This window comes from Pagrus pagrus, assembly GCF_965226575.1.
Source record: "Pagrus pagrus genome assembly, chromosome: 14".
NCBI classification, from domain to species: domain Eukaryota; kingdom Metazoa; phylum Chordata; class Actinopteri; order Spariformes; family Sparidae; genus Pagrus; species Pagrus pagrus.
The window spans coordinates 14,746,998-14,773,432 of record NC_140198.1 but is presented as its reverse complement, the minus strand read 5'-3'; the positions used below and the strand labels follow the sequence as shown (position 1 = coordinate 14,773,432).

The 26,435-nt window shown below is 38.9% G+C and overlaps 1 protein-coding gene across 5 annotated transcripts in view; it reads right to left on the bottom strand.

Annotated features, from left to right (window-relative positions):
• pcdh1a (protocadherin 1a) overlaps positions 1-24,402 on the bottom strand; it is a 150,045-nt gene extending 125,643 nt beyond the window's left edge. Inside the window, exon 1 of one of the 5 annotated variants that reach the window (XM_084373811.1) lies at positions 24,268-24,402. The gene's annotated coding sequence lies outside the window, so the exon portion shown is untranslated. Of the gene's footprint in view, positions 1-24,202; positions 24,235-24,267 lie in introns of those variants that run through there. The other 4 variants (XM_084373806.1, XM_084373805.1, XM_084373808.1 and 1 more) reach the window with 4 other exon arrangements.
• Positions 24,403-26,435: the final 2,033 nt, after the last annotated feature.

Below are 26,435 nucleotides of genomic sequence, written 5' to 3'. Positions count from 1 at the left end.
ATATGTAACCACACACCAACATCAAGCTAATCCCCCCCTTTTGTTTCCCTCCAAGTTACATGGCTCCCTACAATTGAACTGAGCAGCATTAAAGAGCCGAGCGAGGGAGTGAATGAGTGTTAATGACTGAGGTCTATTTGTCAATCAGGCCTAACACTGGTATGTGCACGGCTTTACATACCCTCCCCATGGGAGTATCATATCAGGGCATGCATTCTGTGTATTCGCACAGTGTATTGCTGTGTGCTCTCACTGGTGCGGATATGTCTGTCACTGCCTCTCTTGAGGCTGCATCCGGGAGGAAACCATCTGTTTATTTTGTCCTGACATCACCTCGGCTTACAATACCTTAGAGGCTCATTTCTTCTGAAAAGGTATAAAATGACTTTTGGGACGCGGATAACTTTTTTTTTTTTCTTGTTTCAACATAGAAAATAGTCATCCACCCATTCATTTTGCTTTTTATGTAAAAAGTTTGTCAGTCCTTCCTGTGGATTCACGGTCGCACAGAATAGACAGCAACAGTTGGAGCAAAACAATTCCTCATGGTGCCTTTCTCATCTCTGTGTCTCTGTCTATGTAGCCAACATGTCTTGGTGTGATTGTGTACATTTTTATCACCTTCCCACTCATCCTGCTGTTGTCGGAAACATGCTCCCACTGCAATCAAGCCATGATTTGACAAAAAAATTACCACGTATGAGACACAAATTTAATCAATTACTACATGTTTCATCAAAATGCTGGCTTTTAATGAATACATGTCCACTAGTGTATTATCCACTGCAGCAGAAATGAAGAATCCTGGCTGCATCAGAAGCTCAGACGGATTGAGATAAACCGAGACGAGTACTGATTTTGTGTGCTTGAATTATCTCTTGAGCCGTTAATTACTTTTAAGGGGAAGACAGAGTGTCAAACAAAGCACTTTGGGTGTTGTTTTTGTTGTTGTTGCACCTTCTTATACATGTTAATCATCTTTTTCAGCAGATACACATCATGCACTGGTCTGTAAACAGTAATAGCTAAGTTATGTTCTTCTTCTTCGTCTTCTAAAAGGAAACACATTCCTGCAGTCACACAGATAGTCATTATGTAACACAAGTGGCTATCTTGAATTTAAAATGGATGGTGTCCTTACTCTTAAAAGACCTCTATTAGCCTGCCAAAAAGTGCAAAGATTGCCAAAGATGATGGAAAATGAATATCAAGTGCAATACATCATTCTTGTCTGACCAGCGATATGGCAATCCCGGGTGGAAAATTAATTTGATTTCCACTACAGCCTGACATTGTAAGATGAGCAGCAGGAGCACTTTCTGTATTTTCTGCCGGTACTGATCATCACAGTGTCAAGAGTCCCAGATTTTGAATATATTTTCATAATTTTGTGTTCTCGCCATTTGTTTTATTCAATGAAGGGTTATCTCATTTTTAGCTGGGGCTCTTGATAAGTTATAAAAACACTATAATATTCCAGCCCTCCAGCTTCAAAGCTGTTCAGATGCCAGGATAGCAGGGACATTAATTTATTTATTTATTTATTTGTATTGGCCCTGGAAAATTGTGCTCAGCTTATTTATTTGTTTATTTATTTACATTTTATAGGCTAAACGATTAATAATTTCAATATGGTGATTATAAATGAAATCATAGGAGAGACAAATATTTGTTTTATCCTGCTTGAACTGTGCCATGAACTACACATATGATATTTGTCAAATTAAATAGATAAAAGTCGCTGTTTGTTGTAAAGAAAGTAAAAGATCATTGCTCAACATACGTCAATGCCAACACAGCCGCCACATTGGCACAGAAAAAGTGAAAATCACAATAAAACTGGTCATATTGACAACTGCAGTTATGTTAAAGGCAATTTAACATAGTTCTGCACGCAAGCTAACAAGCTACAGGACCAGTTCTTCAGTGTGTTCATGTACGTCAAGTCGAAATGAGGGAGGAACAAAAGACGCCGAAAAGAAGTTGTTTGGCATTTTGTCACTCAGAGTATTTAATGGTTATAACCTCTAAAACCATATTACAGATTACATGTGAGCCAAAACTTGATATGCAATACATGACTTTGATAAATGTTTCTTACCATGAACCACATTTTTACTTTTGTCCACCACATTTCAGCACCATATGACTTCAACTTGGCCCTATACCGTAATTTCCTCTGACTTTCCGAGTCATTTATCCAACTTGAGAGGGAAAACATTTCTCTGATTAGTCTGACACAACATGAATGCACACGAAGAAAAGGAACAAATCTTGAGAAGCTAGAGCAAGCAACCACTTAATATAAAATAACTGGCCAATTAATTGACTAGTAGACTGAAAGAAAATCAATTTCCAATCGTTGCAGCTCTACAGGAAAATAACACGACAGGAAGATCAAATAACTCAAAGCTATCTTTGAGCAAAGATTACAACCTGAACCACACATCCTACAGGGCAGCTTTACCATAACAACTCAAAATGCAATAGTATGGAAAGTTTGTGTTTCTGCTTCGTATCAATAAACCTGACAACTTAGAAAAACGTATGTGCACCAAATATATTCAGCACATCAACCCAGCGAGTAGCAAAATAAGATCAGTATTTCACTCTATGTGTGAGTATGTTTGTGTTTGAGGCAGTGACTCAAGGCCGACTGGTAAATTTAATGATGCCAACAAGCTTTTTCACACTACACAATCTGCCTAAAGCTACAACTACAACAGTAAAAATATGTGAAGGTAACAAAACCAGAATCATTGTCAATTCTCTATTAATGTGGAAAAACTCACACGTTGCAAGGCTAAAAAATGCAAACAATGAATCTGCCACATCCTGCACTAAATCTTGTTCACCGGTTTGTTTTGTACGGAAAATCGGACTGAATATACACGTGTGCGTTTCTTTCCCCTTGGCAAGCTGACCGGACGTGACATGGGGGCGTGGCAGCATCGACGATTCCATTTTTTAATTCGAAGTTCGAAATTGTGACTTAATTACGGTCGATTTCGATTAAAAATCGAAATCGTGACACCCTTAGTTAATACCTTCTTTATTTCATACTTATTTATATGGTGCGCAATGCAGTCAAACAGAAAGGTCTGTGTAATACACCTTGCATGGCTTGATACTGAACAGAGCTCGACAAATTGCCATTCTCTGAACTCTTAACTGGCTAATTAACGACCTGTCAGTCATGCAGCAAAGGCAACATCCAGTATAGAGTAGCAATTCATATTAAGAGAATTCTTATCAGTGACAAAAACAAACTGCTCAATATGGAAAGTTTGTTCCAGAAAATATAGAATATACATATTTATTTTTTTTACCAATATCATACATAATGCACCGTTTATGAATAATCTATCAATAATTTTGGTGAAAAATTAATTAAAGCAACCATGAACCTTCAATGAACAGACACCTTATAGTTGTGATTCATGCTAGTGAAGCTTCCTATTGCAAAAACTACCTCCTCATCCAGTTTAATAAGCTCAAGGCCCGCAGTCATTTTAACATAGTTATCCGGAACCAGTTGCGCATGCATATGCCGTAGCGGGATGATGAGCTAAAGGAATAGGCCAACAGCTTCTTATGCGGTTGAGTCTTATCACAGCTTCAGGAGTCTTGTGCATGCTAGAATTATCGTAGGTGGTCATGCTACCAATTAAGGCAAATCGTGAGTGTGCATTTGATGTTAGTGTTGCATCATATCTCTGCTACATTTTTCCTTCAGTTCCCTGTCCATTTTGCAAAGATTTTCACATCAACTATGCAGCTTAGGAATAGTAAAATGAAAACATAGAAAGCAGTGTGCATGTGTGTGACTCTGGTGCTGAGTGACAGAGAGAGCAATGACCACAATGATTACATTTCATCTTCAGCTAGCCTTAATAGCTGCGCATATAACTGGTGAGTGAGTATGCTGCTTTGAGGCTGCTTGGAATGCATGATGAAAGAGACAATTAGTACTTACACAATCAGAGGGAAACATATCAGCAAACCCAAAACAGCAGAGACTGATTGGAGAATTTATTTTTGTCATTAGAGGCTGGCAAATTAAATCAGTCCTCTAGACCGCTCCTTCTGAGTACCTCAGAACCCAGTGCTCATTCAACAGACAACATCTAAAGGTCTAATCATGCCAGTCCCACAGCCTGCAGTCAGGGAGAGCCACTCCATTCACATGGTTTTTAAACTGCATCTGTGACACTAGAATCCCCAGGGCGTGCTCTCCACAGATGCTGCTGCCAGACTAGCTCTCCCGTCTACAGTCCCTATTTGGAAGGAAGAGATATGCAAGGAAAAAAAAGAAAAGCCTTCTTTATATCCTTGACAGCTCATTACCACGGAAACAACCCTGGCCTGGCATCGCTGGCCAGCCCCCCTCACTGGAGGAAACAGACAATAAAAAGGGAGTGTTGGGGAGAAATGAGAGTGCAATATTACATGCACTAACTGGCCCTTTAATTAAAATGTGCTTAGCTGCAGAGTGTGGAGGTCTGCTATATTTTGGGCACCATCAGCCTCCGCACGTGTGGCATTAACACTTAAATATGGTAAAGGGCAAAACCAGGTGCCAGAGAGCGTCTGACATGTTGAATAAACATGACGGATCTGGCATGAATAGCATCACTTTGTGGGTCCTATCATGGTTTGGCGCACTCATTTAAAATGTTTTTGTTCTTTGTTCAGGAAATAAAAATAATGTAACAAGGGAACAGGGTAGACAGGTGGGAAAGACTTAACTGGATTCTGTCCTAGCATGGTGAGACAGGTTGTTCTACACGTGGGAAAATTTAACCTTGACTGTCTGGCCAAAACAATGAAAAATTAGTTTAATTATCCATGATCAAGTCAAGCCCATAAGTAAAGGAAACAGCTGAAAAAGCTGTAATCCCTCTTTCGGTAAACCGCCAAGAACTTTTTTTAGGATGGAATGGGGTCACATTTCAAAATCAAAAAAGGCAATGTTTCTTCACAATTTGCATGTTTTCTAGCAATGTATTATTTTTAAAAATGTGACGGGTGACAAGGAGGAACCCAAAAGGAAAACAACAGTAAGTAGCATGTTTAAACTGGTGCATTGTTCATGGATGACTTTGTTCCAGTTGACGAGGGTTATATGCCTGTTGTCTGTTCCTGAAGAGTCTCTGTACCCGCAGTTTGAATAAAGTGCTTAAAGGTTGTTTGGTGTATTAAATTACTGTTTATTCAACTTCTAGTTCTTTTCTAAATCACGTTGAGCTCTGATTTAACCTTGGACACCATCTCTGAGTACTCCTTGCACATGCACTTCAAGATGAATAGATATCCATCTTTGTTTGCACAGGTGTCTAGCATTAAGTGGTGGCATAGAGATACAGTACAAGGTACGAATCGTCCTGCTTTAAGATTGACTCCTCTGACATTGTTGATGTTGCTGGCTGGGGTTAATGTGGACTTGATATGAAATGCTTGAAGTCATTTTGAAGTAAACATTGGACGGCGCGGAAAGAATTTTCATTCGTCAGTGGACGTCAGAAAAAGGTCCCGTCTGCTAGCTCTGGAAGTAGGTCAGTCTTTGGGATCAACGCATGCAAAGATTTTCTTCATGGCTTTGAGCAAGGAACCATGGGTGTACCATTTGGTGTGTTCAGTCAAATTTGAAATGAAGCTCATTAAGCAGAACTCTTCCTCCACCTTCAAAAGCAGGCCGACTGTTGCGGTAGTAAGTTATAGCATGGGTGAAGTACAGTACCACGTGCTCAGCTGACATGAACTGTTGCAATTGCTGTGGTTAAAAGATGAAGATTGTCTGCTCTGTATTGATTACACCATTGTTCTCACAAATATTCCCAGTAACTTTTAATGTTAGAGTGCAGTCCAAATCACAGTTCCCAATCTTGTGGTATTGTTTTATTAATGGGCTGTTAATACAAGTCACAAAGGAAAAATAGAAAAGCTCATGCAAATAACTTTGGCCTATTTCAAGGCAACGGTTCTCATTCCAGATCTTTATATCACTGAGCTGATTAAAAAATTAAACTACTTCCTGGATTTAATGAATGATTGTTCGAGAGGATTACCAAGCATCAGAAAGAAGTCTTGTTTTCCAACATATTTTCCTTTAAAGTCTTCATCCACAGGAAGGCTTGAACGTTTATGTATCCATAAAAATAACTTTTCCTTTAACCTCAACGTGACTTATCAGGACAGAAATGTCAGCTTGTCTTTGTTTTTCTTTTTAGCTTTGCAGTGTGTAACTGCGGTGTATGATGAATTCAGGACATAAGGAGTAAGCATAAGGGGTAGGGAATAAAGGTCCCAGCTGGAGTGTGACCGGACACTAACACAAGCAGAGAGGGCAGCTGAGAGACACACACACACACACAAAAAAAAGATTTTCTTTTTCTCTCTAAATCCTTACATGTGACACCCCCCCCCCCCCCATATAGCATCAGTCAGCCTCAGGGGGTTCTCTGAAAACTGGAACTTTCCAAACTCCCAGTTGGTGAACAGAAAACACGACAGGAAGAAAGCACCCAAGCGGAGTGGAGTGGCACAGGACACACTCCATAAGTAGAGATAGAGCACTCAGTTCTCTGAGACTGAGTACTTTTAAAATAACAATGAACTGCTAGTCATTTGGTGCAGGCAACAAGATTTGTCCATCTATTTTAAAGCAAATGTTGATTGTCTAGTGCAATACAGGGTGATAAAATAGCTCATAGTATCCATTGTGAAAGTAGAGAGTAACGAGCATGTGAAATCCATGATCTACTAGTGAAAAGAGCCTGGTTTGAAAATTAGGCGGTGTCTTCCATCATCGACTATATAAAATAGGAGGTGATAGCCAGCTGGAGCTCATCCTAGTCAGAGTATGCTGGGGGGAAGTGCTACCGGTCTGTATGGAGAGTGTTAAGAACCTAGAGCGATCTGGATCTCATAGATAAGCTGATGGTTAGTTGTGTGCCTCATAGCAGGCCAAGCAGTATGGTGATGAAGTACAGTTCAATCACATGCTGGAAAAAATAGAACAAAAACATCCAGAAGATCACTGAAGAGAAAGGAGAGCAGAGCACCGAGGAGGCTCCCCACTGTCTAGTTTTATCATGGTAGTCGTGTGGAGGCAAGCTCCATGGCAGCAAGGTAGTTAGGACAGCAGGGCAGGTAAGGGAGCCGACTGACCTCGGAGGAAAGGTCTTGATCAGTGCAACAGACTTGATAAACAAGGCCATGTTGTGGCCGGTCAGGGAGATCTGATCCAACGCTGGAAGAAGATCTAACAGAATTTAATACATCTTGGTCATGGACTATACGCTAATGAATTCCATGCACATCTAGTGAATCTATATCATAACATACAGTCATCCCAGCAGCAGAATGAGGCCATGTGTGCAGGATATTTGTTGAGTGTTTTATACACATACTTTGAGAGTAACAGTTAGACCTTACTTCAGAAAGTGTGAAACTGCCTCATTTCTGAATGTGTTACGGATCAAAGAGGTTTCTTACCTACATATTAGATGCTCACATCTGCAGGCAGCCTAAGTAAGGAGGATGTTAAGACCTGAATTTATACAGTATTTCATCATTTTCTGTGTGTTTTTTGTCACCAACTTAACTACAGAGAGCGCAGCCGTTGGCTAGCACTGTCAGCGATGTGATGCACGCCTTCACTCTTCATATCCCCCAACTTCCACACATATCTATGAGCCAAATGTGATGAACTTATATCTGAATTTTACTGCACAGGGAGTCAAAATCTCTCATTTTGGCAGGAAGCTTTAACCACCAAAGGGATATGTTTAGTCAATAGCAGCAGCACACATCTGGCCCTCTGATTTTAATTAGCCTCAGCTTACAGTTGGGCTTTGCAAGGCAAAATCTATCTTGTGTTATAAAACCCTCTTTATAAACTTTCATGACCTTTGTTAAATGACTGAAAATTCCTTATTTGAGAGATATTAAACTTTGAGATGATGTCCAGGCCAGTGAGGAGTCAAATAGATGTGGGGTATTTAATAAAAAAATCAAACAGTTCAGATCTTCAGTTTTAAATATTTGTTCTGTTTTGTTTTTTTTTGTGCTCACAGTACGTTTTGAAAGTTAGATCCTCAAGCTGAAAGTAAAGTTCTGATGTCTTTGAAATTAAATATTGGATGCTATGTACTGATGTTATGAATGTCACAAGGTTCAAGACTATCTTTTTACAGACTAGTTTGACTACTCTCTCAGAATGGCCTTTCAGTCCACGAGGCCATTTACCACAAAGCAAGTTACAATATAAAGAACTTCAGTGGCCGTGCTTTTGTCAAACATCCTGCTCTTGAGTTGCTGAGTAGTACCTAAGTTGCATACAGTTTATGGATGTAGCAGTCATGAGTAGCGATCTAATTCTGCTTTATATTTCAGTCACATTCTTCTGTTTTTTTTCCAATAGCAGTTCATTGCTAAAGAGGACCTATATGCTGTCTTCCATCTCCTCAAGGAACATGACCTATAAGGAAAGCGGTACAACATAATGCATCTCATGCTCTCATATATATGGGGTTAAGGCCTGTCTCTTTGTAAGGTCTAAATTCATTTTTCTAAATACACTTTTGCACAAAAGGTCAATTAACTAACTTACTTACAATGAGAGTGCACTCTCGATTATCAGACATCTCCAGCCATCCTTTTCTAATTCACTAGTTCAAGATGACAAGAAACAGATGTTTTGAATATTTCATAATTTAGTAAATTTAATGGATATACTGTAATGTAAGTACATCTGGAACTTTGAAATTATCCAGTTATTGAGACCATGAGATGTGTTTAAATGTTCCAGAGAGTGGTAAGTAGACCATTTGATAGATGATTTAGATTATCATGTTGTTTTGTTCGTTCATATGTGCTGAACATGCCCCAATATCATAATTGTCCATATTATACTTTTTTCCTTTCTTTAGCACACTTTTTGTTGGCATTCTGTTATTGTCTTTATTGTCTTTGACTTCAATGAGTGCTGTTGTGTCACATTTCTTTTCTCTACAGCAGAAGATCGACTTCCGAGAAAAATAAGTCACATTGAAATGTTTACTCTGGACATCTCCCTTCCTCACAAACATATGTGTTATTTGTGAGATATTCTTTGGTCCTTACAGGCTTAACATTGTAGACTGCCGACTTTTCCCCCCAATGTATTTGGTATTGAGGGATCTTAAAATACTGAATTTAAGCACAGAAATGAGAGGGCAGGGTGAAATTTGTTTACAAAAAAATAATTAATATTGCATGTTTACTCAGCTATCCTACAGTAAATTTCAGAGCAATGAAAAACATGCCTTTCAATTGTGCCATTCAACTGTTGACTTGAGTTTGGGATTAGCAGGGGAGACGTGGGCTCTGTTCAATGGACTGCAGCTTACACAGGCTGGAGTTGACCTTTAAAGGCAGCGCAGCAATAGTTATGTTCTGAAAATTGGCAATGCCATTTTTACTCTGCCTTGTTATGAAAGGCCCTTGTCTGTAAGCAGTCTCTGTCCATTTGATGAAACCATCGTCTGGTCAACGTATTGGTTGCCATCTTCAGCATGAGTCAGTTTAAACACCAGGTCCCTTTATTTGAGTTAGTGAGGCTCTGCTACATAGAATATAATTGATTGACAGCTGACATGTGCCTCTGTTTCTTTTACCTTTATTGGATAAAATTCTTATTTCTCAATTTCAACACATTAATGAATGTTTGATAGAAACATTAACACAGAACAATCACCATTGTGTAGACACAAACAGAATAAAGGCTTCTGAGCATAGCAACAATAATCAGTGTAAAAAAGCTACAATCAGCTGCAGATATCTATTCTCTTTAGTCTTCACAATTGGACGTGTTCTGACATTTACAAAAAAAAAAAAATGCATATAGCTTTCCCCTAGGCTACACTATTGAACTATTATTGAATGTGAAGTATTCCACCTCATTACTTTGAAGATACCAACTCACCCACTTGCGAATGTCAGCTCCCATACCAGGCAAATGATAATGGCCTACTATTGTGCTGTGGGTCTTCTCAAATAGGTGGCCCAAAATGGCTGCAATGAAACTTTTTATCTGGAGACAACTTAGACAAGACAATTGTGCGTGTCCATGAAGTACAAGGAGTTTCCATTTAGTATTATATTAAACATATTAGAATACCAAGGGCATAATGATGGCTGAGAAGTACTATTAGTCTATATTATTCTGTAGATGTCTACCCATCTCTTTATTTCAAATATATGTTTGCTGGTAGACACCTCGGGATACTGATGATTCAAATCCAGCACCTCTGTTCCTCTATTCCGGGATCTATGTGACCAGTGTGAAAAGCTGGGCTGCTCTCAGCCTGCCTACCTTTATGTGTTATCTGTTTCTAACTCTCTCTCTTTTTTCTCTACCTCTTTCTCAGTCTGAGTGTGTCTGTCTTTGTTTCCACTGCCTGTCATACAATCGCACACCTCACAAAAAGCTCACTCAAAGCCACTCACCCTCTATGACTCATTAACTATCCATCACTCTCTCTCACTATCACAGTGAAGTTAGGGTTATGTGTGTATAAAGTGCAGCAGTTTCAGGTAGTGTTGTCAGCAGATAGCAGGCCAAGAATATCATTATAACTGATTTCAAATTAGACCAACATTACCACATTTCAGGGTGTTTTCACACTCGGTCTCTGTCAGCCCCTCAAACAAACTCAGAGCCATTTGTCAGCGTTTTTTATGCATTTGAACATGCCAGAAGAACTCTAACCCCCGAGTAGAGTTTGCTTAATGTCTGGGTTGTAGTTCACTTAACCTCTGCAACTGCATTTCACCATATATAGGCTACAGTAAAGAACTCAGAGTCAGCGGCATCTGTCTACAAGGCACAGGAAAGTTGATTTGTGTCTCATTCCCAACTCGTCAAAAAGTGACGCTTTGATATTGTAGGAGGGTTGGCCGCCATTCCAAAGCGTCAGGTTTTGATGAGTTGGGAATGAGACTCAAAAATCAACTTTTCTTACCAATAGCACCTTTAATATTCTAATATTTGAAATGAAAAAGGCAGTGTGTTTGTTTTGTTTGTTTTCTTCTGGCATTGAATTGTTTGGATCAAAATATAGAATCAAAGTTAACATGAACAGTTGGTGTGGATAAGATAATTATGTCAGCACCCATCTTGTTCCAAGTGAAAACTACACATAACCCTCAGCAGTAAAGGTTCCAGCACCAGGACAACAATTGTGTGAACAGAAAAAGGACTGAGGCCCCGTCAAAGCTGAAATGGACCAGAGAGAGAGATTACTTCTCTTTTAACTGAACTGAAAATGGGTTAACAAAGAGTCCCCTTTCTGTTGGTCCACTTTAAGAGGACTGGGAAAACACCCTCAATGTGTTGTGTGCCTAATGTGTAATGTGTGAAGGACACTCAGGTTACAAAAAGTGTGCCACAAGCCTGGACAACTTGTCAAGAACTTGGCTACCTGGTATGTCATCTTCCAGTTATTTAAGTGGTTTGGGAGCATTGTTCTAGGAGATTTTTAGGTATCATCTTCAGGGGTTGCTACTCCTCCTATTGAGTGTCCATTGGAATGACAATTTTAGCTTGAAAGGTAACTAAAACAAAGAAAGTAAAAGAAACAACTGCAAGCTAAAAATCTTTAAAATCTTTATAGCATCTGGCACCTTTTACTACATGTCTTGCTGTTGCTTCTAAGGCAATACTCACAATCCAGGTGTGATTGACAAAGGAGCTACATCACATACCATGTATATATCAGTATGCCATCCACTGCCAAGGGTGCGCTGAGATGCCGCATTATGTTGTATTAAAAGGTACAGTGTGTAATATATTGAGTATTTAGCGGCAACGGGGAAGATATAGATTGCAACAATCCCTCGCTCAGACCGCCCTTTATGAAGAAGTTGGAGAAGCTCCGGAAGCTACGGTGGCCTTCAATGACAAGAAACTAATTTTCTTTTTTGACTGTCTTTGGCACACTCCTGGCCCTAAAAATCTTAGTAAGTTAGTTGTCTTACTGCAACAGACAAGGAATACATCTAAATACATCTTGCTAACGCTACATTACTACCAGCTCTCTGAGAGGCACAAACTGAGGCTACGGAGTGCTAATACTGAACGTTATACGTGCCAGCATTTATTTTCAGTCAAACTAATGTACTGATGATAAACATTTTACATTATGTAGGTTTTGCACCGTTAGCAGCAGAGGGAAATATTTATTACAGTCGGTTTTAATCTTTACACTTCAGCGTCAATCTGCAAACATTTCTCTATCATCAGCAATTTCCATCTTGGAAAGGAAACTCCAATGTTTATTATTGTTTTATGCCGCCGCTTGTCCCGATCTCGTTTAGCATCTTGGATTCACGCTCCTGTGATTTGTCTTTTTCAAAATAAGAATGATCATCCATCCTTTATCAGATTGTGGTTTCAGCAACTCTTCTTCTTCGTCTTCCAACCGGGTCATTTCTGGCAGCCACACAAAAACACAAAAGGCCCTCTAGTGCCAGGTTTGTCCGTTCTTGGCTACTGTAGAAAGATGGCGGTGCAACATGGCAACCTCCGTGGACGGAGACCCGCTCCCTATTTAGATATAAACGGCTCATTCTAAGGTAATGAAAACAATGACACCAGAGTCTGTTCTGCTAGATGCCACTACATATTACACACTGTACCTTTAATGTGTCTAGGAAATCTCAAAATAACGCCTCTAGCCATTAGGAGCATTACTAATGAGAGCAGAACAAAATGGACATAAATTAGCATGTAAGAACTGCAAAAGAAAGTGAAAATTCATTGAGTCTGCTTGGTGAAAATGATGTGCTGTTTTGCAGCCGACAGTGCTCATTGTTGTTTGCAATATATGGACCTGTCAGAGTCCAGCGTTCAGACTACAGTCTAATCCTTCACTGTTCTATTTACATTGCGGTGACATGTTTACTGGATATGTTTGTCTTGATATTCTGGAAGTTCAACAACAGTCTTTGTGCTGTCCTCATTCGGACGGTCTGGAGACAAGTCTTGCTTTACCTGACATCTTTTCATTTTGTCAGAACCAGACAGCCATTTTCATAAACATATGCACCAATTACAAAATCCATTAATATCCATCATGTTCTGTCATAAATCATATAGCTGGGCAGCCAGTCTGACTGTAATTATTGCTGAGCAAGAAGCAGAAGTCTGTGATTAGGTTTAGTCATTATTTCCCTCCATGTGATTAATCTCAGCTTTGAAATAATAAATGGGGAAAATGAACCAGTTTTATGTCAGCGCGTTTGTAATTGTGAATTTGAGCGTGACATATTATGAAGCCAAGTTTTGACAGAAATCTGTTTCTGTCAGTCTCCTCTCTCCCACTTTTCTATGTCTGTGACAAATACAATGATCAATGCTTTGCCATGTTGTTGTTTGTATCAGAGCGTCTAAAAATATCATGAAACCTACAAATGTCAAATTGAAATCCAACCGTTTCTCTAGGTCTCTGTTCACTCTAAAGCATTTAAACTACTTTTGCTGAATGTCAGAATAGGAAACAAAACATTCACCCATGAGAAAAGGACAGAATATGAAAACCTTGGTTTCATGAAATCATGAAATCATTATCACACCAGAGCTAGCAATGCTCATATATTCACCTCAGTGTATAGTCAGAATTGTTCCCTCTAGCAGAGGACACTTATTTTCCATTGAGACTACAAGTTTGGATGCATGCACATTATATTAATTCCCTGCTTTGTTTGAACACTCATTAAGGCAATTTTTTTCAGCTCATGCTGAAATCACACACGCTCTAGTGAATTAAATGTGCATCACACTTTGCCTGCAGGCTTCAGTGAGCAGGGGATATCTTAAATACTAATTGTTAAAGGTTCATGTTCTTGCCACTTTGTACCAGGAAATCTCATTTGGATGCTACAAAGCCCAGTGAACAGAGGTCCTCATTCTAATTCAGAATGTAGATTTCTCATCATTGCAGATGGTTGTATACTTTAAATCTTATTGATCTCTTTGTTCAGCAATTTCTCTTCATTATGGGAATAATCAGATTTACTAAGGCTGCATAGATGAGATTAAAAAATATCCCTCACCTTCCAACGGCAACACGTGGGGCCTTTCCGTACAACACTGGCTCCCACACAACACTGACTAATGTCTTCTGGCACACACAGTTTTAGGGAAATCAATTTTTGCACAATAACTAGCCCAGGTAAGAATCTGCGCTATGGAATGAAGGAAAGCATTATTACTTCTAATGCAAACCCTATTATCAAAGACACACAGTCATACATTATTTAGTGAATGCCAGTTTCACAAGGCTGGTTCAAAAACAAACATAAATTATTCATCCGTACCCAGATTTTCTTGGTTTTCTCAATGTAATTAATATTAAGAACAATCAGCTCATCACAAATCAAGCACTGTAGCTTTTAATCCAATGCATCAAGTTTCTGAGAGAGAGGCAGTGATAGAATTTCATGACCACAACACCTAATGGGTGTTCCAACTGTGGTGCTCATTCACAACGAGGGGGGAATCCTGCAGGTTTATTGATTCGAGTCCAGGTTAAAGGTTTAGCTATTATTCTGCAGCTGAAAGGGGATCACCCTTTTTGCCTGGAGATCAATGAAGAGCCTGCAGCTATAATTACCATGCACTTGATGAAGTTATTATTACTATGGCACGCAATGGTGAAATTGATTATATAGTCCCATCAAATTCATGTCAACACACCCAGAATTATAGCAACTGTATCCCTCACTGCAATATTACAGTAGATAGCAGTGCCCAAAATGTTTTTTGTTTTGTTTTGTTATTACAATTTTGGAATTCATTGATGCTCGACTAAGCATGCAGGTGACATAATGTTTGATTATATTCATTTTCTGGAATTAGTTTCGGCAAAAACAGGTATTACTGTAAGCAGTCTCTACAGCTGGCAGTGCAACTGCTCATCAAATCTTTACACCATCAAGCAGCTGTTTGCCAAATTGTCCCAACAGGCCACCCTTGATAATCAACAATCATGATCATGTGATCAGCATTTTAAAAAGCAATGGGATTTATAATACGAGGTTTAAATGGCTGTAATTACTGATTTATCTGGCGTGTTAATTGTTGTTTTTTGAATCTGCCACATTCACTGTCATTTTAAATTATTTGCTTTAATTTCAGCACACTGACATTGTTCTGGGAAATCTGTCCAATTAAAGGAAGGAATTAATAGCAACTACCAGTGTTTTAATGGCCACTGAAATTGCTCTAACTGTTGTCTAAATGTCACAGGCCACGATCCAGATGCCGCCTGATTCACATAGGGCCTAGGGGGAGCACGATAAAGGTTGCAAATGTCAATTATGTCTGATAAAGTTCGGAATGGCAGATTTCTGTTATCTCCGTTTGGTTCTTCCATTGAAACATATTCACAGAAAAACTGATCCGACCAGTTAAGGACCAAAAATACAAATGAATAAGGGAGGGAGCACAAATGACAGTCATTACTCCTCTCCTTTAAAATTAATTTACTTTGTGTTTATGTATCTTTCACTTCATTGTTGTGTCAGCTTACCAATTCAAATTGCCCGAGTTACAAGCACAACTTTGTAACTCAGGCATTTCTTTTTTTCTTTTTTTTTTTACAATTTCGTTACTTTATTGTGATTAGCTTAACATCCATAAACATGTGGACAAATCATTTCAATAACGCAAAAGGCAACAATATTAACCTGGAACATTAAACAGCAACAGTATCTTTAGCAGAAATGAGAAAGCTTTGAGTCCCCAATGGCTTTGGTTCATGAACTAACTGTATGTGAAGAATCAATAGACTCAGTCAATAGACATTATTAACAAAATGAGGCGAACATGTTACATTTTGATTAGCTGAATGCTTGGCATGTGCTTTTACACAAGGACATGCTATGTCTTTTCATCTCATTCTTTCCACCCACACTGGGCAGAGAGGTCAGGCTTACAAATGAGCTGTCACTCTTCATGCAGTTGAGATCCTCACACATAGTGACTGTTTATTGCATGTGAGATCAGTGTGAAAGTCTGTGATGTCTCACTGTAACCTTGCCACACATATTAAGCTGTCATACTTAAGAAAAAAAAAAAATTAAGGCATTTACATCATGCTAACATGATGTTAAGCAGCTATAATGCTGACCATGTTTAATATCTCGTGCTGATACATTTGCAGTACATGTGTGCATAGTTACCAGATGATTTTGCAAAAATATATATATGGCACTTAGACACATTTCTTACTATAGGATCGCTTCCTGACTACACACGTACTATAATAAAAACACGTGGTTGGCTTAAAAGCACAGTAACCCAACTTTCAGGCAGCCCTGAGCAGTTTTTTCAGGATCAGCAGCCAACCCAGGGAAAAAAAATTAAAGTTTGTAGGAAAAAAAAACAGGGAATTAAATTTAGTAGGATTTATCTTCAAGAGACAACAAATGTCTGTACAAAATTTCATGGCAATCCATCCAGTAATTCATGAGATATTGTAGTCTGGATCATAATAGCAAACTGAACAACAGACCAACATTACCATCAACAGTTACATGTAGTTGGCATAACTAAAAATGACCATAGTAATATATACAACTAAATGGTAATATTCACCTTCAAACCGATCCCTATCATAATTACCTTTTTTAGTGTGTATTAGTGTATTAGACTTCCTTCTATTTGATCGCTCACTTCTGATATTTGTCATAATTAATTATATAATGATGTGATTATGATGAGACTGGTAGAAGTTGAATTTCTTGCTCAGGGTTATTGGTCGTTAAAATAATATTCTCAAACTGATTTTTATGGTATTCTAGTGATAAACTGAAACTGGCAATATGAGTTCATGTGTTCATGCTCATTATGGTGTGAAATTTCATACAGTTGGTTAATTGTCCTATATAATAATACAATAACAAACAGCACACAGATACAAGTGACTGGTTGTAGCTTGTATGTTACTGCATACTGCATATATAGGCTTCTGCATTGAATCTGTATATTTTGTTGTATATTTGGTCATTTAAAATCACATCCAGTAGCCAAACAGAATTTTATTGACAGCTACCAGTTAGTTGTCATCATTAGACCTAAAAATATGTATTCTCAACATTCAGTGCAGAAGAAGCAACACAAATCCCAACTCTGCCAAAAAATATACATGAAAGCATCAAATATTGAATGATAACATTTGGCATACTGTTGCTTGTGCTGCGGAGTTAGATTTCCAACCGAAACAGAAGTAAGACTTTCTTACAAAAAGAGAGTTACTTAGCAGCAGTGCCTTGTGCTACAACCCAATTATCTTGCATTCTCAGGCAACTATCTCTAACACATTAAATCAACAAACATTTTTCCTTAACATTCTATTATAAAATAACAATACGGATAAGGGCATGTTGTTTTGCAGACCTTTCCAATGAAACATGTATACTTCATTTTCTTATGCATTACTAAGGCAATCGTCTCAAAGCCTGGTGCCTGGCAAACTAGAGGTTTTTTTTTATAGTGCAGCCCTATAAAATAGGCCCCAGGTCAACTCTTAAACAGCCTACTGACTGATTGAAGACCGAGAGAGCTGAAGCCATATTGCAATTTCTGTCCAAAGGCAAAATTGGGCGAGCTGATTGCTAGCTGTGGTGCAGGAAGCAACACCGGTGTATGATTAGCTGGTGGTAGGCTCTACTACTCAGCGGTTGTGCTGCATTAGAAATTTCTGTGCCGACCTGTTTATAGAACTACCTTGTTTTTTCGGTTAAAAGTGAGACAGGCTGCAAACTAGAGTGCCACAGAACATGTTGTTGCTAGAGCAGGATGTGCCAGTTTCGTAATACTGACAATTGAACAACAGTGCTGACAAATCTGCCTCTTCAGCCATAATTCACTGCGACTTTATTTAAATGTTGAGCAGTGAATGAATTTCGGTGAAATGTAATGATTGTAAAACTGTCATGACGAATGCGGTTCCACACAGAGGCAGCAAATTAAGTTTATATTTATTACTCCCAGTACCTGAAAAATCCTGGATAGCTTTCTCTCATCTTATTAGGTCAGAAAGTGTTTGATTTATTCCTTGGATTCGGCCCTTTTGTTTTTACATAGAACACAGCTCTGGATATTAGGCTGTTTATATATTCTCTTTCATGATTGTGAGCAAGAGAATGCCTTGATCACATGCTAGTTAATGGGGAGACCCTCCTTATTTATGGCATACGATGCTGGTGCAGGAACAACACTGTGCTATTTATCTTTTTTTCCTCTTTGTGTTTGTGGGTAAGCAATTAAAATAACTGGGTCACTGATTATTGAACTTGTGCTTGCACAGAGCTGTACATTGGTATCATACAATATTGAATCTCTCTTTTGATGGCTCACAGTGGAGCAGGTTTCACGTTTCTTGATAAAAGGAGGGGAAAGAAATAAGGCAAGGAAAGCAATTGATCTTCTGTTTGTTGTCCTGATCCTCCGACAGAATAAATGGCAGATTGCATAGTTGGCAGGTCAGTGGCCTATTGTCCCATGCGTAGTATGAGCAAACAGGCTACATAGCTAAAAGGAACACATATCTGGGCACTGAGCTTGCTGATTGTGTCAAGCTGAAGAAGAGGGTTTCTGATTGGCATGCAGAGCTGACATAAAAGCCATTTCAACTTAAGAGACTCATCTGAAGAGGGCACAGCAAAAGAAGAAAAAAAAGACATTACTTTGAGTACTCCTACCATGCAAAACCAATCTGAGTGATTACTCATATAATCTCACCCACAAGCACACAGCAACACCACACCAGCACAAAATAAATAACACATGGGCCCCAACAGTGACTGGAGTTCGAGATGACTGACAGCCAGTGGGACCTGTAAAACATCCCAAGGCAAACTGATTACCGCCCCCATCAGTATATGGGCTGTCACTGTTATTGAGAGACTGTCAGACTCATTCTGAGTGCCATCAAAATCAAATGTGAGCATCATTCAAGTAGGGCTCCCGGGAGCATCAAACATCCTCTTATTAACCCATTAACTTGGTTGGCTTACGGTACATACAGCCCTGATTCGGAAAGTTGGAACACTGTGTAAAAAGTCATTAAAAACCAAATCACTGATTTGGTGAAAATTTTTTTTGCTATTTTGTTTTTTATTTGATGCAACACGCAACAAGTGAGAAGAAACACAGCATCGCAACTTTTTTGGAATCAGGGTTTAATTGTGGACTTTGATGTCAAGAGAAACACCAGCTAGTTCCTATTCACTGCCATGATTTTACGATTTGATTTTAACCTCTCTCCTGATACATGGACCCACAGAATAATAAGCTCATACACGAATACTACATAGACCGATGAACAGACTAATCGACAGACTGACAGACAGACAAACAGACGGATAGATAATTCATTGTATGCCTAAAACCTGCGAGCTAATAGCATATCCCCTAGATGCCTGGAGTCCAGGCAGCTTCTTTGCTGTTATCCAAACAAACAAGAGCTTACATCTCTACTCGGCTTCCTGTCTCACAGCCTTGTTTCCTAGGCAACCGTGTCAGATGAATTGAGAGGGGGACTGACGCCCTCCAGAGAGCCAATCCTCTCTCATCCAAAGTTTGTCTCACTTCGGGTCATGTGACACCTGTTCCCATGACAACCAGGTTGGAGGGCAGTCTGGATATCTCTTTGATCAAGGAAAATACCACACATGCCAGCAAGCAACCTTGAAATCAAGGAGGCAATGCAGACACGCAATGGCTCTTTATGGAGATGTAATTAGCTCATGTCAGATCATTCAAAAAAGCTTTTGTTCCGAAGTAGCACAGGATTAGTAGATGTCCAGCTGAATATAGGGCTGAACTACATGCAAAATATATATATATACATATATATTTTGTTTTTATTTTGACATATTTTGCAACTGGGATATGAGTCACAATCTTAGTTGAAATAGTCATTTTTGCATTTCCTTTTCACTGAAAAAAAACAAATCATGATGGTGTTTTTGTTGAGGTCCGTAAGCGTGCATGTTCCCTTACATCTTGAGAATTGATTTGTTGGACAGGGCATCGCTTTAGCACCACAATGCTTCATTTATAATGATGTGTTGTGACACAGTTTACCTCTATCAAAAAAAATTACAGCTACATTGCACTTGGCCATGTTGTGATATCGATAATATTTCAATTAATTGTTCAGACCTATATAATACATACACACCCACTAAATAAATAAATGTATCATATTTGAGCAAGCCTAGAGTGTAGCTCCTTGAGCTTTCACTGAATCACAACACTAACAAGCATCTGTTTTTGATTTCCTTATAAAACATGAGTTTAATAAAAAAGCTTAGAATTATAGCTTAAAAGGGGCAGGTAACATGATGCCCCTAGAGTGAGTTAAAGATTGAGTGGATGCCTTTCTTGTCAGCTCACAGCAGCATTAATCACCAGCAGCAGAGTCACAAAACAGATTATATTTTGTGAGCAGGTGGCCTTAAAGCCTTAAAGGTCTTTTGGTCTATGATAAGCATTTGGCCTTTCTAAGCCTTTGAGCTCTCACAAACAAAGAACCATCCCAAACCTCTGGGCTGAGGTAAATGGTTGACTTTTCCAAGCCTTTTAGTCTGCACAAAGCTGTTGGAAAGCGTCCATCAGATAAGAGGGTCCCATGGGCATCCTTTCAATAAAATATGTGACGGGCAACAAATTGGCTTTAGACACCTGTCGTAATATAGAAAGGCCAGTCATTTCTCTGCTCTACAGTTGTCTCAGAACACTGGTGTTAGCAATAAATTACTAAGAGTCAAGACACTGAAAAATAGTCCTGTAGGAAAAATATTAATATAGAATGATGTGTCTTCGTCGTGTCATATACTAAAGCATGAGTTCTGTATAGCTGCATCACATGTGGAAAAATACATCTGGCCTATGAAAAGGAAAAGAAGAGGTCACTCCGATAGGTGTTTTGCGAGTAATGGCAAAAGGAAGCAAATGCAAAAGGGGTTGTATTTCAGGTGCAGTATTTTTTGACAAACTTTGGAAAGGCAGGCCGAGAGGAACACAAGCTTTGATCTCCTGCACAATTCTATCCTGAAGAAAGGCAAAATAAAAAGTCATGAGCTTGAGCAAAGTGCAAATTCTAATTAAATCAAGAGTACAATAAACTCCTACAAAAGGTCTCAAAGAAATTGGAACTGCCTTTAAAACCATCCATATTTAAAGTCCCAATAAACAGAGATGTTAAATTGAATTTTAAGTAGCCTGAGGCAAGGCTATGCAAGATTAGGTTGGGTATTTGGCCCAGGCCTCTGGCCAATTTATCAAGCAGTGTGCCTGAACTTTGAGATAAAATGACCACTAATTTGCAGCAGACGTACTTGTTGATAGCACTGCCTTTATTAATTCACTGTGAGAGGAATATTTTATTAAAAATGTAATCCTAATTTTATGACATTTGACATTTCAATTACATAAAATGCCAGAAATTTAATAATGTAATGCCATTAATGAAATAATATTTGATGTCATTTTTTTGTTGCAGACAAATTTTCAGTGGTAGAGGAAAGTCATAACTGCGCACACAATGGAGGAGGACCAGCAGTCGACCTGCTCCAAAGCCAGTGAAGAGGCTTTTACCAGTGCTCTCAGGCACAGACAAACAGTGACACAGTTACTTCCACACAGTCCCCTGTATTATTTGACTCAATATAGCTCACAATCACTTAGGAATGATTGTAGACACCAAGGACACCTGGGGTTTTGAAACAGGAGGTCAGATGTGTTTTTTTTTATTTATTTATTTTTGACATTTAACAGTACACACAATTTTTTTCCTACTTTCTTCATGGCCAAATTGTAGGAGTTAAAATCAAAACATGGCGCAATATCCATCAGCATCCATATTTTTGCAAAAGCAGCTACTACCTACGTTCCCAGATTTTCCATGCGCTGACAGTAACACAGTGGCCACAGACTTGACAGTAAAGAAGTGTTGCAGCTTATATGTGCTGGCCAGCTTTTGTTGCTTTTGCCTGAAATAAACAATGCATACACCATGGACAAACTTTCTGGGTAAACTTCTCATCTTTCCATTTTCTTTGAGCTGCAAACACCAACTCTGGCCATCCGGCCTTCAAGACCTGGAATGATAAAGACTGCTCCCCTGGGCAGGTACCCTGCTGTACCAAAACAATACTGCTGGCTGGATGTCACACAGTTCATCTGCTGACAGAGCTGACCACAAGGCTGCAGTGAAAAGGATGGAGCTCTTATGCTGAAAACATTTTGAACTCAGCAGCTCAAAACAGCAACATTGGAGCACACACAAGCATCCGGCAGTAAGGACAATGCCAGGAAAAAGCTGTCAATAGCTCTGACACTTTTAAGCAGCTACAATGGTAACAACATAAGTGCAACATGAAATGTACAGTATCTGCAATGGACATTTAAACAAAATGGGATTATTGTCACCGTGAAAACAAGTGCAACTAATCTTCAATACTCCTGTTTAAAAAGGCACCAACAATGTATCTAATATAAAAACATGCTAGTGACCACATGTACTTTACAAAATAACTCATCTCATATTTAATCAATTTTAACAAATTAGGTATGGGAGGAAACTAGGCTTAAGTAGCCAGAATAGATCTCAAAATCCCAGTTTTGCCAATAAAACCCATTTGCTTCAAATTAAAGCACAGAACCCCATAAACAACTAACATACAAACTGAAGCATGAGTCGCTCAGACGCGGCACGGCCTGTGTCTTGTTTCACCGTTACCTGAACCTGTATGTTTCAAACAATCTTTTCATACCAGGTGCCATGATTTTCCGGTTTTAAAATAGATACAAGTATCAGATTCATCAGGTCAGGTACAGAGCAGGAATTATACCACGGTCAACAGTCAGTGCCATAGACTCCCCTGAGAGTGACCGGTTTGGCATGACCAGTGTTGGACCGGTCATTGTGCCCTTGAAGAAAGTTATAGATTTTTTTCTCATTTAAAACTCTATCTGCAGAGACAAATAAACACAGTGTGTCTGTCATCATACTGACATCAGTAGCACATGATTTCTCCACTCCATGAACATTAACAGCTAATACGCTAGCTAACAAATTATATTATGATGACAAGGACAAGCAGCCAAATGCTGTAAAGTGTAAGTATTAACGAACTATTTTTAAATGTTTTAAATAATGCTGCATGGCGTTAGCTAGCTACAAACATACATAAAGTTGGTCAACTGTTCTGATCTGCAACAAAACACGAGCACAAAGCCTTCATGCTACACGATGAGTTAAAAGTGTCATGGGTCAGTGTTTAATGTCATGTATCTGAGTTACCAACCAAATGGTAACTCATGGTAACCATGAGTTACCATTTCTTTAGTAAGAAATCTCAATATGTGACATGGTTCACCAATCATTCCCACAATCTTCTTTTACTTACCAGCTAACCAACGAAGGCTGCTAGGGAGTTGAGGTGACAAAGTCCAAAATCACAAAGTTGGTAAGGAAATACAGTTCGGGTCTGTGGATTATATTGTTGCCAAATTGACAAGAAGACTGTCAATTTATAATGCGTTTTATCTTGCGTTTCTAGAGTAATGTGCATTTGCGAAAACATAAGGAATTGTTAATATGTCATTTTTCTCACCTATTTCTGAAGGGGACTTTTGGGGTAAATCTTCCCCAGAAATCACTGGGAGCTTTGGTTTAATTCATTTACTGTATGTATGTGTTTATGTAGCCCTCTCACTCAACTCTGTTGTAGGATTTTCATGAATACCCCTTTGTTGTATCGGACTGCATGGGAGCAAATCGGTGAGAGCCACTAAAATGTATAATTTGGGATGTTTTACAATAATTAACACACCTTGAAAATGACTATGGCTAAATTGCAGAGAGGCCTGGTTAGTTTATTGATTGCAACTATACTGTTATTGAGCATTAATTTACCCAAGCATTGTACTTTAAATAAATATAAACATCATCAGCATGAAAAACACCTTCAAACACGGATTTAGCAATAATAAACAGTTGTAATGTCTAAACCTTGTGGCTCATATATTTTCCCTTTGTTTTGAATTACCTCATAACCAAGAAATACACACATGTTATATAATACCCCAGGGTCTGTTTGTTTGTTTGTTTGTTTGATTTTTTTGTAGTGTTTCAGTTGGTACCAGTGATGGCGCGCATGCGGGAGCTCATAGAAATCCACGTTGAACCCGCAGGTCAGGATACTCACACCCGAACCAGGAAAAGCGATCCCACAATTCGCTCCAAAACCTCTTCCTCGTGGCCAGAGACCCGTCCCGAGGATTGGTCCGGCACCGACTCCTCCGTGACAACGTCCAGTGTCCAACCTCGTAGCAGCGTCTCCTGTTTAGCAGCGATGCTAACCGCTAGCAACAGTCCCATCTTCGTCTTCAGCTTACGCCAGTAAGGAGCCCTCACTTCTAAAACACACTTGGTTACACTCTTAACAAATTAAGCAAACACTCGCCTAAACTTCCGGTTGATAACGGTAAATAATACTTTCTCATAAAGTTATTCGAAAGTTTGCTCGGACTTAAATCCGACAGGTTAATCCCCAATTACAGAGAAAATGATTGACACCTGCCCAAACAAACAGAACCCAAACAGAAACCTGAGGCGTTCAAAGGCCTTTCAAAACATAGGACATTTTGGTATCATTCGCCACATTAACCATACAAATATTAACAGCAGCAATAAATGTATAGGCGCACATTACCAACTGGAATAAATGTCATAAACCCATATAAACAAATTAGCAGGGCACTACATGTGAATGGTCCACCTCCACAGAAATACTACTTCATTTCTGACATTCACTGACTGCAGTTAGTTGTTGGTTTGATATATGGTTTGCGGTCGAATAATGTGTGTTTGTATTGATTACTGATGGTGGCTGCTCAGGCTAATTATCAGCTAATTGTACTTGTCAGTATGCAGTAAATGGTTGCCCTTTGTGTGGGAGTTTTTTAACTACTTTACTAAACTTGATGTGCTTGATGGTGGTATTAATGACTCCTGATTGAACTTGAAAGCTCAGCATTCTCATTGCCCTTTTATAGCTTCTCTTTTATAAGTAACATTAACATTTATTCATCCCGAAAAGCTACTATTTCTCTGCCTAATATAACCCCATCTTTCTGTCCGCTGCTGTCTGCAGTGTATCACCCATAGCCCATTTACAGACTTTACTTCATAATTAAAATTCATTGTAAATTAATGCAATTAATTGTTTAAAAAATCAATCAGATAACATTTTGTGGGAAAGTAATTTAGGTTACAGTTCCTCAGTACTGTTTTTCAATACAATGACTCTTATTGTTGATGGGATATGGTTTTGTCTTCATACAATCTTGTTATTGTTATTGCATCTGTGGTTGTGGCCTTGGTGACCTACATTTTGACCATACTGCACCCATAATTTGGATTTACCAAAGGCCAAGGTGGCCTTCCCCTGAAAGTGGCTTCATCCCAGGCCTACAGGTATAAAAAAGGTTCAAGTTAACATTTAACTAGAGCAAAGAGTCATCTTTTGTACAGCCTAAATTATGTCTCTAATGTTACTCATACAGAGGTTCTCCCCATAGCAATCAGAGGAGCAAAATTGTGGTCTCCTTTCACTATAGGGCTGAGAAGCAACAATAAAATAGTTGAAAGTGACTGCTGTTAACCTTAAGTGTGATCTGACATTTCCATATCTTTAGTGAAATCAGTTTCATCAAACCTGGCAACCTGGAGCTCTGAAATAAGCTTAAGAACTTGAACTCATCATTTCAGTTTTCTGACCATCTTCTGTGTTCAGAAAGAAAACATTACTCTAAAACTAGTTCTTTAAAACAAAAACGCTTCAATACATTAAAGACGACCAAACAGTAATTACTTCATGAACAACAAATAAAAGTCAGATTATTTTGCATCGGGCTGAAACAAACAGAAACTCATTCACTTATCTAGTTCTACCTTCCAAGATTCAGTGCAAATAAGTTTGACAGAAAGGCCTTAAATGTATCTTTATAGATTAAAACAACCATGGCCAAGAGGAAAGCAAGAGAAGTGACAGAACGCTGCAGAATGTTGATTTAAACAAATAGTATGTGCTTGCAACATACTGTATTAGCAGTGCAATACGGCTTGGTTTTTAAATGGGACTAGCATAGGTGCTAATGGTAACTTATTAAGCAATGTTCCTGCAGGATGCTCTAGCCTTCATTCTGTCAGAGCCCTACAACCCTGCCACTATTAACTAACTCAATGATTTAGGTGCTGGCACAAAATCTTGACCGTGGCCAGTAAAGGACGAATCTTATCTATAAAAATTCAGACCCAACAATCCACAGAACACAACGAGTAAGTAGCTCCATATTATCAAGAGAGAGAGGG